We start from the raw sequence: 15,009 nt of genomic DNA on the forward strand, positions 1-15,009 counted from the left end.
AAAAAAAAAGCAGTAATGGGGTTGATTTACTGATATGCATAAGGCAAAGCAAACTCAACACATTTTTTCTGGGTTCAAGAAGCAGAGAGAATTTGTGCCATATGATTTCAAAAGTGTGAAATTCTAGAAATGAATGGTTTCATATATAAACATAGCAAAAGCAGATTAATGTTTGTGTGAGGCCTGGAATTACAGAAATATCGAATGAACTGCAATTCAGCTCTACATTACTTTTTACAGAAATAGGAATTTCTGGACCTTGGTTTTGGTGGTAGTTGCAAAAGTGTGTAAATTTGCCAATAGTTTTTGAACTGAGCAGTACTGAACACACTCATTTTCTGTAAATTATACCTCAATAAAGTTTATTTTAAAAAATATATAAATAACTATTAATCTATGGCATAAGGCAAGTCTCATCTTTATGAACATGTTTACTTTTATTTATTTAAATGAATGTTTGCATCATTTACAGAAGATGTCAGACTCTATCCCTTCACCACTGGGAAGTGATGGAGCAGTCCTTCATCCTTCTCATTGAACAAAAGCATTCCTTCTTTTTCTTCTCTTGGTGGACTGCTCATTACAGCCGTGTAGTTTGGGGTGACCTCCAATTGTAATGGACTTCCTTTTTGCCTGTACTGTGTAACTCTCCTCCTATTCTAGTTAGCTCCTCTAGTGCTGTGATAAAGTATTGACCAAAAGCAACTTGCAGAGGAAAGGGTTTATTTGACTTACAGCTCACAGCTCTTCATTGAAGGAAGCCAAGGCAGGAACTCAGGGCAGGAGTCTGGAGGCAGGAGCTAATGGAGTAACCATGAAGGAATGCTGCTTACTGGTTTACTCCTCTGGCCTGCTGCTCAACATGCTTTCTCATACAACCCAGGACCACCTGCCCAGGGGTGGCACCATCCACAGTGTGCTGAGCCTTCCCACATCACTCAACAATTAAGAAAATGCCTCACAGCTAATGGATAGAGAAATTCCCCAGTTGAGATGCCCTCTTCCCAGGTGTGTCAAGTTGACAACAGATACTATCCAGCACACCTGGCTATGACTCCCACTCTGCCAATGATTCAGAAATCAGCCAATTCTCTTGCACCTCCCTTCTTCCCTGTTCCTGTTTTTTTTTTTTTTTTAGCCAATAAAATAATAAAATTTCTCTTTTTGTGAAGTGAGTTGAAATGAATTTTCTTCCAAGTCCAACCAAAAGAATCATAACATATTAAGATTACAAAAGTCTATTAGCCCTCAACAGGCCCCCTCCTATGTATTGAGGGCTTGTTTCTATAAAAACCTCACCTGATTTACACAATATTTTCAAGTTGTCAGTGTTCCACGTTAGTCAGCTTTCCATCACTGTGACAAAATACTTGAGATATAAGCAGCTTATAAAGAAGAAAGGTTTATTTTTGGATCATGGTTTCAGAAATTTTGGTCCACCACCACTGTGGCAGGGCATCATGGTAGGAGCATGTGGTGGAGTTGCTGCTTGCTTATGGAAACTAGGACTCGAAGTGAAAGACAGGAAGTATCCAAAGTCCCAACATCCTGCCAAAGGTATGTCCCCAGTGACCTAACATCCTTTCATTAGGTTCTAACTTCTTAAGGTTACATCATCACCTCATTGTGCTTCAGGGTGAGGACCAAGTCCTCAACCCATGAGCCTTTGGGAGACACAGAGGAGCCAAACTATAGCATCTCTCTGAACGAAGGTGCCCTGGGCAGTGACTCCAGCTGTGGTCTTTCCCAGTATGTTGGAATGCTGATCCACTTTTGTTTTATTTTCTTTAGTGTTGATTCATACGGCACAGGATTGGGTTGGATATTTTGGCAATTAGCTCGCCTCTTGCCTTGTATTGACCATGAAGGCGACAAGCTTAAACCATACTTAAAAGTTTAAAGATAAATTATTATCAAGATGGCTCTCCTTCCTCTAGTGCTTTTGGTATAGAGAAGAGCTGGTTTCAGCATCCCCCCTAATAATTTTTTCTATTATTTAATTCTGACTTAAATCCTCCTTCTGATACTTTAGAATGTAATTGAACTTTTAGTCTGCTAACTATAGTATACTTCTCAGTTTTGCTTCATTTATTAATTTAATAAGCATAAGGTGGGAAAATGATTTTTTTAAATTATGTATTTGTATTGGTGTTAGTATGCATTCCTAAAAGTTTAACTTAGGTCTGGTCAATATTGGTTTAGGTATTTCCCAGGAAGTCCATGGGAAACCTATGGACTGGCATCCCTCTGCCTTGCTATTGGTAATAATTCTCTCATGACCTCGGGAATCTTCATTATCCACAGCTGTTTGGCATTTCCCCATTTCCCATTAATGCTGCTCTCTGATCACTTCTTCAAAGCTTTTGGTAATAATTTGGAGCTCGGGGCTTGGGGCCCAAGACTTCCACTTACATGACACTACTTAACATTCTCTGTATGTCTCCAGATCTCCCCAGGGTCTGATCTCATTTTCCTTGGTGCAGAAGACAGAAACAAAATGAAAATGCAGTTATTTACTTCCGACATCATCTACATGACTGAAATCCTCTGTCATTTTCTCCTTGTGGGCTTGTTGTGGGGGACAAAAGGAGCTCCGGTTGGCAAGGTGCATGGCATAGCTAAGACAGTCACGGAATGCTGGCGCAGCCCCTGTTGCAGGCAAGGTGATCTCTAGGGGTGAGCATCACTGATAGCAAAGGTTCTGGGAGGGTACAACAGGCAGCTTTAGGCAGATGGTTTCTCTATACAGGTCTCTAGTGCCCACCTTCTCATTGCTGTCTCCATGGGAGGAAAAGGTACAGCCTCAGTTTCAGAGACAGAGTATCATAAAACCCAGCACCTGAAGGCCTTCATGGAAAGAATTCCAGCATGCCCTCCTGGATACCAAATGAGTGTAAGGGGAACATGGAAACTGGAGTTTGGGGAAACCCTGTTAGCAGTGGACCGTTGCCTTCTCAGACAGAGGAATTGGGGAGACGAGTGGTGGGTACTGGAATGGGAAGCTCAGAAGAGTGAAACTCTTGGAGCAAATGACTCCTTCCAGTCCCTTCCCCAGGAGACTGGACCAAGGTCCATCTAATGCCTCTGTCGGCTTAAGATCATGTGTGTAACATAAAAAATTTTAAGCCCTTAAATACTTGCCTGAGAAAGCTCAATTAATTAGTTCCTATCAAAACCTACCTTATGTCCCTGATCTCCCCCTTTAGCATGCTCACCTGAGAAAACTGAACTGTAAACTAGTTTCTCTGTCCTTTTGAGATGTATTTTCTAGTTTAAGAGTCTTTTCCCAGGCCCTGTGATGTAATAATTGAGGACAGGGTCCCTGCTATCCAGTTTCAACAGGTGAGTAAGGCCAGTTAGCAGAAGAACAGAGGGCCTAATCTCACTGCCAGTTTCTTGCAACGTCTCCAGGACTTTTCTTTCAGTTCATTCTAGTGTTTGAAAGGCTTCTTGCTTTAGTTTCTGTAGAGTTGAGCTACTGAACTCAGTTGGAGTCTCTCTCCCTATGGCAATAGCTTGAGCAAAACATGTCTTGCTTTTTTTAAGCCAGTGCCCAGTGAATAATTTCTGTTTGACAAGGAATTCAAATCATCATTGGGTTGAGATACTAGAGTACAGGCCGACTTGAACATGGAGGTGCAAGCAGACCTAGCTGTGGAGAGCTAAAGTTGATGAGGAAGGATGAGGTAGAATTCTACAATAATGTTTCTTAGGGACAAGATGTAGAGACGGCAGCCTGGTGATAGTGTGAGCAGAGTATCAGATCAGTGAGGTGATGTAATAGCGTATCAACTGAGTGCACTCAACTGGAATTTTCTAATGGGGACTATAACACTCTACTTTTGCCTCTGTTACCTTTTACATCCATGCTTAGAGAAGTGTTTAAAAGGCATACGTGTAACATTTATGAGGGGGTACGAATATAATCTAAGCAGTTTGAATAAAGAGCTAAAATTATTGGGATGAATCTGATAGTGAAGTCTAGGAAATAGAGTGTCATACACAGGTAGGGTAGGCTAGCATTCTGTGTCTTTTCAGGATGCTGCAACAAAAATACCTTAGATTGAGTCATTTATAATAGCAGACCTTTATGGCTGTCTGTTCTGGAAGCTGGGAAGTCCAAGATCAAGGTGCCAATAGATTCAGTGTCTGAGGAAGGCTGCTATCTGCTTTAAAGAGGACACCTTTCATGTGAACGGACATGGCAGAAGAGCAAAGAAGCATCCTTATGTGTCCTTTGTAAGAGTATACTGTTAGTTATTTTTCTGTCGCTGAGATAAAACACCATGACCAAGGCAGCTATGAAGGAAGAGTTAATTGGGTTTACAGTCCCAGAGGGATTAGAGTGCAGCATGGCAGAGCGGCATGGCAGGAGGAGAAAGCTGAGCACTCATACCATCAAGCATGCACAGGAAGCAGAGAGAGTAAACTGGAAGTGGGATGAGGCTGTGAACTTTCAAAGCCTGCCTCCAACAGCGTCACAATGCCTTAAGGTTTCATGGTCTTCCCCAGACAGAACTACCAACTGGGGACCATGTACCAAGTGTTCAAATACTAGAGCCTAAGGAGGGGGGCATTTCTTACTCAAACCACCACAATCATTAATTTCATTCACAAAGGTTTTATATTTATGCCTTAGTTACCTCCTGAAGTCCCTTCCTCTTCATGCCAGCACACTATGGATTAGATTTCAGCCTGAGAATTTTAGAAGGACCTACCCATTTAAACCATAACTCTGCAGAATTTGCAGGTATTAGGGTAAATTGAAAATATGGAATCTCAGCAGCTGGTAAGCCATGAGAGACTGTAGGCTCCACTTCCAGATGCTTCCTGTGGTTGGAGAGGTAAGAGGTAACCAGGCAATGGCCCGGAAAACCTAGGCGGGATAGCTGCTACTTTGCCATATCCTGAACTACCTTGGGCACATGCCTGATTCCATTTATCCCTAGCCTGTGCTGTAGTTGTTGATGGAAGGTGATTGGAGTGGGACCTGAAACCCATCTCAGGGAGGTGAGAAGGCAGCATGAATTGGGATGGTGGGACATGAGGCTCTGAGCCTCTGTCCAATGGGCCACATCCCATAGACACAAAAACCACAAGTTCAAAGGAAAACATCAGGAATTGCAACACTTGGGAGACTGAGGCAGGATGATTATAGTGAGTTTGAGGAGGCTGGGGAAATGACTCAGAGTGTGAAAGTGCTTGCTGTGCAAGCTTGACATTCAGAGTTTGATCCCCAGAATCTGTATAAAAAGCTAGACAGAGTGGTGCACATCTTTAATCCCAGCACTCCTCTGGGTAGATGGAAGGAGATAGGACTATTGCCTGGAATCTCACTGTCCAGTATGCAGCACAGCAACAAAAACAAGAGAGACCATGCCTCAAAAATAGGTGGAGGGCAAGAACAGACTTCTGAAAAATTGTCCTGGGACATCCAAGTACATGTGATTCTCTCTCTCTCTCTCTCTCTCTCTCTCTCTCTCTCTCTCTCTCCCCCCTCTCTCTCTCATTAAATATATTTTTAAAAATTCAAAATAGCATTCACTTCTGAAAGCTCAAGCATAGGGTTCTTCTGAAAGCAGAGCCCTGTACCACTACCCTGGCCACAGGCCCACAAAGGGTCCTGATTTGGGCCTAAGTAACAGTATCAAAAGGGGGAATGCAAACTTTTCTTGTACAAATCAGTTTTTGTAGATGACAGATCCTGTTAAGTAGGCTGAACACTAGTGGGAGGACCTTGAAAGGCTGGCTGAGGAGGCATACGTTTTGGAGGCATGGTTGGAGAGCAGAGACACAAGGTAAGTTCACCATCTTGGAAGGATTAATTTCTCTTAGAAGCCAATGCCTTTCAACTGTTCTTTTTGTTGTCTTCACACATAAAACCGGGAGGGATGCTCTTTTTTGATCAAAGAGGGCCATTACCTAGGAGGCCTTTTTCATTCACGTTTTCCTACTGTTCCCCGCACAAAATCTGCTGGAACTTTTGACATTTTGCTCCTCCTTCCTTCTGGATTTTGATGCCAACAAATTAATGTGTAAGATGTCGGCAGAGAATGACTTTCACAGGGCACAGTGACCTTGTGTTTTCAGTCAGGATAAGAGGAAAGCAGCAGACACACTAATTGCTGAATTATAATGAACCTTTCTATGATCCTTTGAGTCTCTCAGAGGAATCAAAACAGGATGAAATTAGAGCAATAGTATCGAGCAACCAGCTTTGCAGGCAGACAACAGGTGGAGATAAAAGATTGCCCTCAACTTCCCTGGAACTATGGGGAAGGGTCTGACTTCTAACACACTGCTAATAATTTTCATTGGTGTTGCACTTATCTTGGCAGTAATTATGAAAATAGATATTTCCAAGAAATAATATTTATTATTTGTGAAAATACATATTTCTACACATGGGCATGAATGAACTCATGACTCATGAACACAGATATGGATACAGACATACATTGACGTACACAGACACACAAAAACATATAGACCTACACAGAGACACAGAGGCACACACACATACACACACACACACACACACACTCATACACACATTGTCACACACACACACGCACGCACACAAGTAAAACCTGCATGGATGCATACATGCTTGAGTATGAGAAGTTCTTATCTTGTGGATAAATATTGGAAGCTTCCAGAGGCAGCAATACAGCTTAAACAGGAGTTGATAAAAAGACTAATGTGGGAAAGCAAAGTTCATACAGGTGGTTGTAGGCAGAATAGGATTTTATAATCCAGGAAGCACCTAGCCTCATAGAAGTTCTTGCCTTCACTAAAGACACAAAAATATGGGTGCAAACTTAGAGTAGAAGAACTTTGTGTTCTCTTTATCAGTCTCTTTCTTGCATTGCAGGCCTTGAGAAGTTCTTTGTCATGTTCTGACCGAGGGGACAAAGGCATTTCCATCCTGTTTCCCTGTGTATCTTCGGCTACCCTCAGCTGGCATAGTGCTTGCTCTGTCCTCCAGATCACATCCCCCTGGCCTTGGCTCCAGGCTCTCTCTTCTTTAAAGCAGCTCTAAATGTTGTTCAGCTTTTTGCACAACTGCCTTTGTAAACACACTAATTTCTTAAGGCAGCACCACTGTACTTTGACCACTGGATGCTTTTCCATTGAGAGGATAGGGTGGCCTGTCTGAAAGTATGGGAGAAATAGGGTCAGTGCTGGAGCTGGGAAGACCGAGGCCCCATTCCAGGCACTGCCCTTTGTTGTGACTGCTGACAAGTTACGGAGCTTCTCTAGCCTCTGAAAATTATTCCTTTTCACAGGCATGCTATGAACAGGAAGAAGAATCATGAGTGTGGTGGCTACATGGGGATTGTTAGGATGGGTTAGGATCTCAGTCTTTAAATCTCAGGCCTTTAAAGCATGTGATCAGAGAGTTGCAGATGGGAAGCTCATGCCTACAGGATCAGCCTTCCCTTCCAGTTTACCAGCAGTTCTAAATGGCAAGCTTGCTTCTCAAAATACCCAGCATTTTCAATTCATCAGTAAAAACCTTAGTTTGTCTCATACATTTGTTGCTTTTAAAAATATTTTATTTAGTATTTTTATTTCATGTGTATGGATGTATTGCCTGCATGTATGTAAGCACACCTATGTTGTGCAATACCCATGGAGGTCAGAAGAGGGAGTTGGAGTTATGGATGGTTGTTAGCCACTGTGTGAGTGCTGGGAACCAAACCTGGGTCCCCTGAAAGAGGAGCCAGTGCTCTTAACCACTGAGCCGTTGCTCCAGCCCCAGATTTTTTGCTTTATTTGTTAGCATTGGAGCAAGTCTAGAAACTTGTCTAGTGATCTGGTTATCACAGTTGTTTTCTGGAGAATCTTGGCCGGGGTTGAGTGCTTCCCTGGGGTGTTTTGTGATGCTCATCAGGCATGGATGGCCGTACTCTGTAGCAGGTCCACACTCTCCATTTCATAGTTAGCTTACAGCTAATGGTAATTGGCCTTGCCATCTAACTGTCTCCTCAAAGAATGGCTTCACATTGACTATCATACAACTAATTAACATTTTTATAGCTGTTTCTCAATAGTTTTTGTCAAATAACAAAACAACACATTTGGCTCCCTTGACTTCATATTTTGCAATGATTTCTTTAAAATGGAAACTTTACTGGAAAGCTGTATCACTCAAAGTTGAAGGGGTGCTTAGTATTTTTTTTTTGCCAAAGTAGGTATTTGGTAACATCTGTTTGAAATACCTATTTCAGTTAAAGTTACTATACTCATGCTTTTTAGTAGAATGTAGACTATGACATCAATCATGCATTTATATATATGTATATATATATACACACATATATGTATATATGGACAGATTTACACTGAAAAATAGAGATTTTTCCTCCGCCTACCTCCATCTTGGCATGCCTTTGGTAGATAACAGTCATGACCCTGACTTTCAGCTGAGCAGAGTTCTATTACAGGGATTATTGTTAAGCGCAACCTCAAACACATCTGCTCAACGCTTATTAAAAATGTAGATGAGTAAGGGGCTGGGATTTACTTCAGTTGGTAGAGTACTTGCCTGGCATAAAACCCTGTGTGATCTAATACCCACATCTACAGGGCATAATGGCACATGCCTATGATCCCAGCACTTGGAAGGTAGAGGTAGGAGGATAGGAAGCTCTAAGTCATTCTTATTTACGTGACAAATTCAAGGCCCACGTGGGCTACTCGAGGCTCTGTCTCAAAAACAAATGTAGAGGGGATAAGCAATATTTAGGAAAGATTTTCTGAGAGGATATGTGACCTGTTCTACTGAATACAAGATCTCTCTTTGGTTTCAGTTAAGGAGTTGAAATTTCTGACATAACCATTACTGTACATTGAAGAAAATTCAGAAAACTATCAAAAAGAACCATCATCCCTTACTCTTCAATTACTTAGTTCTTTAGTTTGATTTTTATTATTAAAAAAGAAAAGATCCTTCCATGGAGTCAAAGTTAGTCTGGAATTTGCTGTCCTTGGCCTTCCTGGTGCTGAGACCACAGGCCTGTGCTCCAAGCTTGCCTATCCTCTACCCTTTTAGACAACTCAGACCTTTTTCTTCTTAGGATAAGCATCCCTAGTGACCTTTACTGCCATCTTATGGACTTAACAGCTAATTTGGGAGGCCGTAGAAAGCTCAAAACCAGAATTGCAATGTATCTTTCATGAGCATGAAGGTTCCGAGGATGGGTCTTGTGCAACCTCACACCCACCTCCATCTCCGTAGTGGAGAGGCAGCCCTCATCATCTGGTGCTCTGCCTCTCTCCTAGCTCTCACACCTTTTCCACCCTTTATGTGCCATCTTCACTCATAAGAAAGCAGTTCTCTCCAGTGCTCAAAGAATGGCCACTGTCATCTACCTGTAAGGTCATCGTCATGATGAATGTTTTTTATTTCTCTTCACTTTTATCAGTAACCATGGCAAACCAAAGACTCCTGGGTCGTTTCTCATTGCTTGAGTCTCACTACTTCAGGGTCATTCCTCCCCCTTTCTGACCGTAGCTCCTGTTCCTCAGCACCTTCTATGTTCTTCCACTGTGCCCTGTGGAGGGAGCACTGGGTAATTACTAAGACGGTCCTATCCCTACCATTTTAATTTCTTCCATTTTACCTGAAACTTGGCTCTCAGCTGAAGTTAGTATTTTCTATGCAGTTTTCTGAAGTGGGGATTGTTTTCTCTTTCACAGGTTAGCTTTGTACTAGAGTGTTCTTGCTCCACATTAGTATTTTAGAACATTCTCACCTCCCCTCCCTAACCTACTATATTAGCCAGTGTTCTCTAGATAAGCAGAACCAAGAGTGTATTTACATGCACATGTATAAATATATATGCACATATACTTTTATGTGTATATTTACAAGAGAGGATGTGGGACTTTCATGATTGGAGTCAGTATAGTCCATAGTGGCTGTCCCAGTAGCTGCTGAGTCCAAGTAGTCACATGCTTCAAAAAAGAGGGTGGGTACCAATGATAGAACCTCTGTTTGATGCTAAGGGTTTAGAAGCTCCCTGGAGCATTGCTGGTGTGAGTTCATGTTGAAAAGAAGAAGAAGCTGATGTCTGATGTCCAGGGGTGATGGCAGCAGCGATAACAAACATTTGCTCAGGAAGAGTGGGGCTTGTGTGTGCTGGCTAGCTCTCTCTTCCACTTTGATTTTGCTTATACTCTGGGCAGGTCTTTCCTTCTCAGTTGCATTCTTGAATGTCAGTAGACTCTGGAAACACCCTCATAGACAGACTCTGATGGGTGCTCTGCTATCTAGCCCTATCTCTCAATTCAGTCAAGTTGACAAGATCAAGCATCACCTGTCCCCATCCCAGCTCTGTCTTATGGTAGCAGTGCATTCTGTACTCATCCCTTCTAGGTGAAGACCTTCCCTCTCCCAGTTCACCCCCTTGACTCTTGGAGGATTCTAGCCCTTGGTTCTCTGTATTTGAGAATCTCTCTTCTGTGAAATCCCTCTCACGCCTTTAATTTCTGTTTTTCTTTCCCTTTTCCTTCTCCTCCTCCACTTTCTCCTCTTCCTTCTTTTAGTAGAAATAGAGACCATTTATTAAGAAAGAATATTCCGAGTGTGTAAATGGGTCAGAGAGCTAGGTTCAGCCACAAGAGTGACAAGCCCTTAGGGCTCATTTACATAGGATCTGCCTTCTCTGACATTTGGAGATTCCTGGCTTTTCTTGTTTGTGCTCTGATCCTTAGCTTTGATGGGGAGGGGTTTCCAATCTTTCTGCCAGTTAACTTCTTTCCTATCTTCAACTCATTGCCTCCCTCTCCACAGTTACCCTCCTGCCTCAACTCCTCTTCGAGAGCTGTGGTCCCAGAAATCTTTTGGGGAGACAAAGGATGATAATCAATCTTTTATAACTTCTTCCATGCTGACGAGGGGTGCCCCTGTCTAAGAAGGAGCACAAAACTCTCTTGTTATTTTGTCCATTGTTTGGAGAGTAAGCCTTGGATTTCTTGTAGTAGAAGTTGGCTTGAATCCCTTTTTCATAAGAAGTCTAGTTTGAAATTGTCATATCCTTGAAGACACAAATCTTACAAAATTAAAAATATAGGTCTAAGCTTATCTTGCTAGGCCAGTTGTTGTAGCTTGCAGGATTCAGAGCTTGGGCAAGACTGATGATCACTCTTCTCTTCTGGTAGCGCGTATAATACCTTCAAGAACTATGAAAACTAGCTGGTAGAGATGAAGCTTTAAAGTCAGCACCAGTTCAATCTTTCCTTGTTCTACAACTCATGTATATAGTGTCTTCAACAATAGGATGCTACTATCAAGTTCTGGTGGGTAACAAAGAGCAGGGGCAATGACCAGTATTGGCCATTGATGACCAGACATTGTTGGCTTGTCAACAACTTCAAAAGAAGTGAGTCTGTTCCTGGAATATTGATTTATTACTTTTTTATTAGTTTACAATGTCTAGAAAGGATAATATCTCCCTGTTATAGGATAACTTTCTTTAATCTCAGTAGTCCCAATCTGGCTTTGAAAGCCTGGAAGATTCCTGGATTGTTGCTGGTTTTCAGTTTACATTGGAACCTGAAGAAGCTGGTTCTAATATCAGCAAAGGAATGCCACAGCCACAGGATGGATGGACCTGCCAGCAAGAGTGAAGGCAAGCAGGCAAAAAAGCAAAAGTTTCCTCCTTCTTCCACCTTCTTTCATCTGGGCTGGCACAAGAATGTGCCACCCACATTTAGGTGGGTCCTCCCACTTCAAATAATCTGCTCAAAAAATCCCCTCACTGGAGTGCCCAGGGGCTAACATTTTCATTGATTCCAGATCCAGTCAAGCTGACAATCAAGGTTACCCATCACCGCTACCTAACTGGCCCCTCTGCTTTCTGCCCTCACCTTCAGTCTGTGCTCACTGCAGCCCACTACTGTGCAGAGCCTTCCAATAACTAGTTCTTACCAAGACTGACAAAGCTTCCAGAGCTGCCTTTGGTTACGTCTCCCAAGGGTTCTCAGGTCACAGCAACAAGCTCCTTGGCTGTGTCTCAGACCTGCTAGCTGTACACTCACACTCATGCGAAATTTTGTGCCTGCTGTTCTTTCAGTACATTCTGCGATGTTAGCATGGTTCACTCCAAGTCTTTCCAATGTCCACTTAGATGCTGCCTTATGAGGTTCCTGAGGCATCCCAGTCTAAACTAGTTACTTCAGCCCTGCTCCTACCACCATTCTCAATCCTTCTTTCACTTTTCTTCCCGACACTTATGTCTATTACACAGTGCTTTGCATATCTGTTAATGTTCTCCCCCACTCAAAATCAAAGGGGATTTGTCAGTCAGTGCTATATCCCTTTCTTTATCCCTCTTCTTTAATGTACATTTCTATGTGCGTCTTTCTCCCTAAGGACTGAGTGTGTTCTCAGAGGTTATATTTCTTTTTGATATGTATTGTAACTCCACTTCCCCTTCAAAGAAAAGAATTTTCTTTGAACTGAATATTTACAATTGGATCTCAACCAGGACCTCCAGTCAATCAGGTTTGGAGGGAGGGAGAACCAGTTCCCTAGTTGATAATTCCTAAGCGTACATTAAAGTCTGAGACCCTGATTACATTTCTGACCCCTGATTGTTAATTATTTTTGGTGAATTATTGGGAGCATCCCATCCCATTGTCTCCTCTTTATTTGAGACGTGGAGCCCTCTAAGTATCGAGTCTGAGCTCTGCTTCCCACTCTTCCACATCTGCTTCATATCCTGTTTTCCCATTCCCTTGCCGCAGTATTCTGCTGACATTTTGAAATCTTTTACCTTAGAAACTGGGAAAGAAATAGAGGTTGAAGCATGGCACCATTAGAAGTCTTTACGGATGGGATAAATCAATTTTGTATTTTATGAATTTGACAACCCAGCTTTCAAAGGCTCGATTGTAAAGCATCACACTCTGGAAAATGTCTTGGTGGATCCCATAACCTATTCTATGAGGTACCTCAGCTATTAATTATTTTCTGGGGTGCTTGAAGATTTGAAAGTGGCTGACAAAGGTGTTAAGAACTGATTCAAGACAGTTTGCATTTACACACAGTTTAAAAGCACATTCAAAATGATTTCCACCTTTTAAATGTGTCTGTTATTATTCTATGGTGTGTAACAGTGTGGCAAGAACGACATGGTTAGTATAATAATATGATCCTCCATCACTTTTATGAGACATTTGCATCCTTTTATGCAACACTTAATTGACAGTTGTCCCCCTAGTCCTCCCCAATGGAACCGCCTATTAAATGGAATTTATGGCCACTGCTTTTTAAGTCAGTTAAATGACATGAAATGAAAATCTGCTTTAAATGATGCTCAATGAAATCTTTCTTTGGTTGGAAAAATTGCATTTTAGAAAATATTGATTGTGTAGTTGAGAAAGCACATCCAGGACCTGCTGAGCTACAGGGTCAATATGTGGAACTTTTGAAGACATCTTTTGGGTTGTGGGTACACCTAATCTATTTGAGAACATCAGTCTCAACTCTCGTTGCTGCTTTCTTGTTGCTGCTATCGAGGGACTGACAGAGAAGTGCCTGTTCTGTGGGGACACACCCACATCTTCATCCCAGTGTCCCAGATCATCGGTGCATGTTGTTTTTCTCATCTCATAGCTCGTGCTTATTGCCTTCCTCCTTCTGTTGGAGTGTCAGCTCCAGGAAGAAAGTAATTCTGTTTTGTTCATGGATATATACCTCTAGCACTTGCTAGACACTCAACAAATCCTTGCTAAGTGGGTAAATGAATCTATACACTGGCTACCTTGCCTTTACTGTTTTGTGATTTGATATATTTTTTACCCTCCACAACCTCTTAAATCTCAGTCTACAAATCATTACATTTCATAACGAAGCTCAAGAATAGATGCTTATTTATTTATTTTTTTAAGTAGGTGGATGAGATACTAAAGGCTAAGAACTGGCACCCTCTTCAGCTGACTGCTGGTGAGTCTCCTCGGGTGACTAGGTCTTGGCACCCACTGGTACCCTATCTAGAGGTTGCTAGTGGATCAAACCTCCGCAAAAACAAAGAGCCAAATACATTCCTATGCTCTTTGAGCTGTTTATCAGTATAACCAATGAAGATAATGTATAATCAATTGTTCTCTGTTTCTCTCTTTCTACATCATCTTATTTTGTCTTCTTAGAGAACTGAATGATATATGAATATTTCTGTCCTCTCTTCCTTTTCTGAAACTTAAAAACAAGTCTGAAGAGTCATAGGAGCATGTGATAGTCATTTTTTTCCTTTCTTTCCAAAGTCTCTCCATTTCCTTCATAGATCTCTAAAACCACATTCATATCACACATGTGATGCTGCAAGTTTTTTCCATGGTATATCAAAGATAAAAGACCTTTAAATGGAATCACATGGAGTTAAGTAAATTCAGTAGATCTGAATGTCATTGGATAAAGGGCTTAACCAGATTTGGATAGAAATGCAGCCTTCCAGAGAACATATGCCAGTAAGAGGGCAGATGAAAAGTGCCAAAAGGACATGCAATTGTTCTGTCTCTGTATCTCTTTCTTTTTCTCCTTCACCTTTTACCTGTAAGTAAAAGCAGATACTTGATGATGTGTCATAAGGAAAGTTTCAAAGGGGAGAGGGATCAGGAACCAAGAGGAGAAAGGGTGCTTGAGTTTGGGATTCTTCATACAGGGGATATTATATTCTATGCAGTTTCTAGGTAGGATCTGAAATTCAACATACGTTGATGCATGAGAAATTAGAAAACAACAACAACAACAACAACATTTCAATCAGTATAGCAGGAATGAAAGAAAGGATTTGGGAAAGCGTAGGCATATTCAAAGAAATGTGGATATGAAGCTTGGTTGTCATGTCGGGGTTGTGTTGAAAATAGGGTTTTTTTTTGTTTTTTTTTAAGAGGAGAGAAGAAAAAATAGATAAAAATGATAAATGTCCTTAAATATTGGACTTCATAGTTGGTGTGAGAGAGTGAGATATCAAGAAAATTATAATAATTGGAGAAGAT

This window comes from Nannospalax galili, unplaced genomic scaffold, assembly GCF_000622305.1.
Source record: "Nannospalax galili isolate Female #2095 unplaced genomic scaffold, S.galili_v1.0 scaffold264, whole genome shotgun sequence".
Taxonomy (NCBI): domain Eukaryota; kingdom Metazoa; phylum Chordata; class Mammalia; order Rodentia; family Spalacidae; genus Nannospalax; species Nannospalax galili.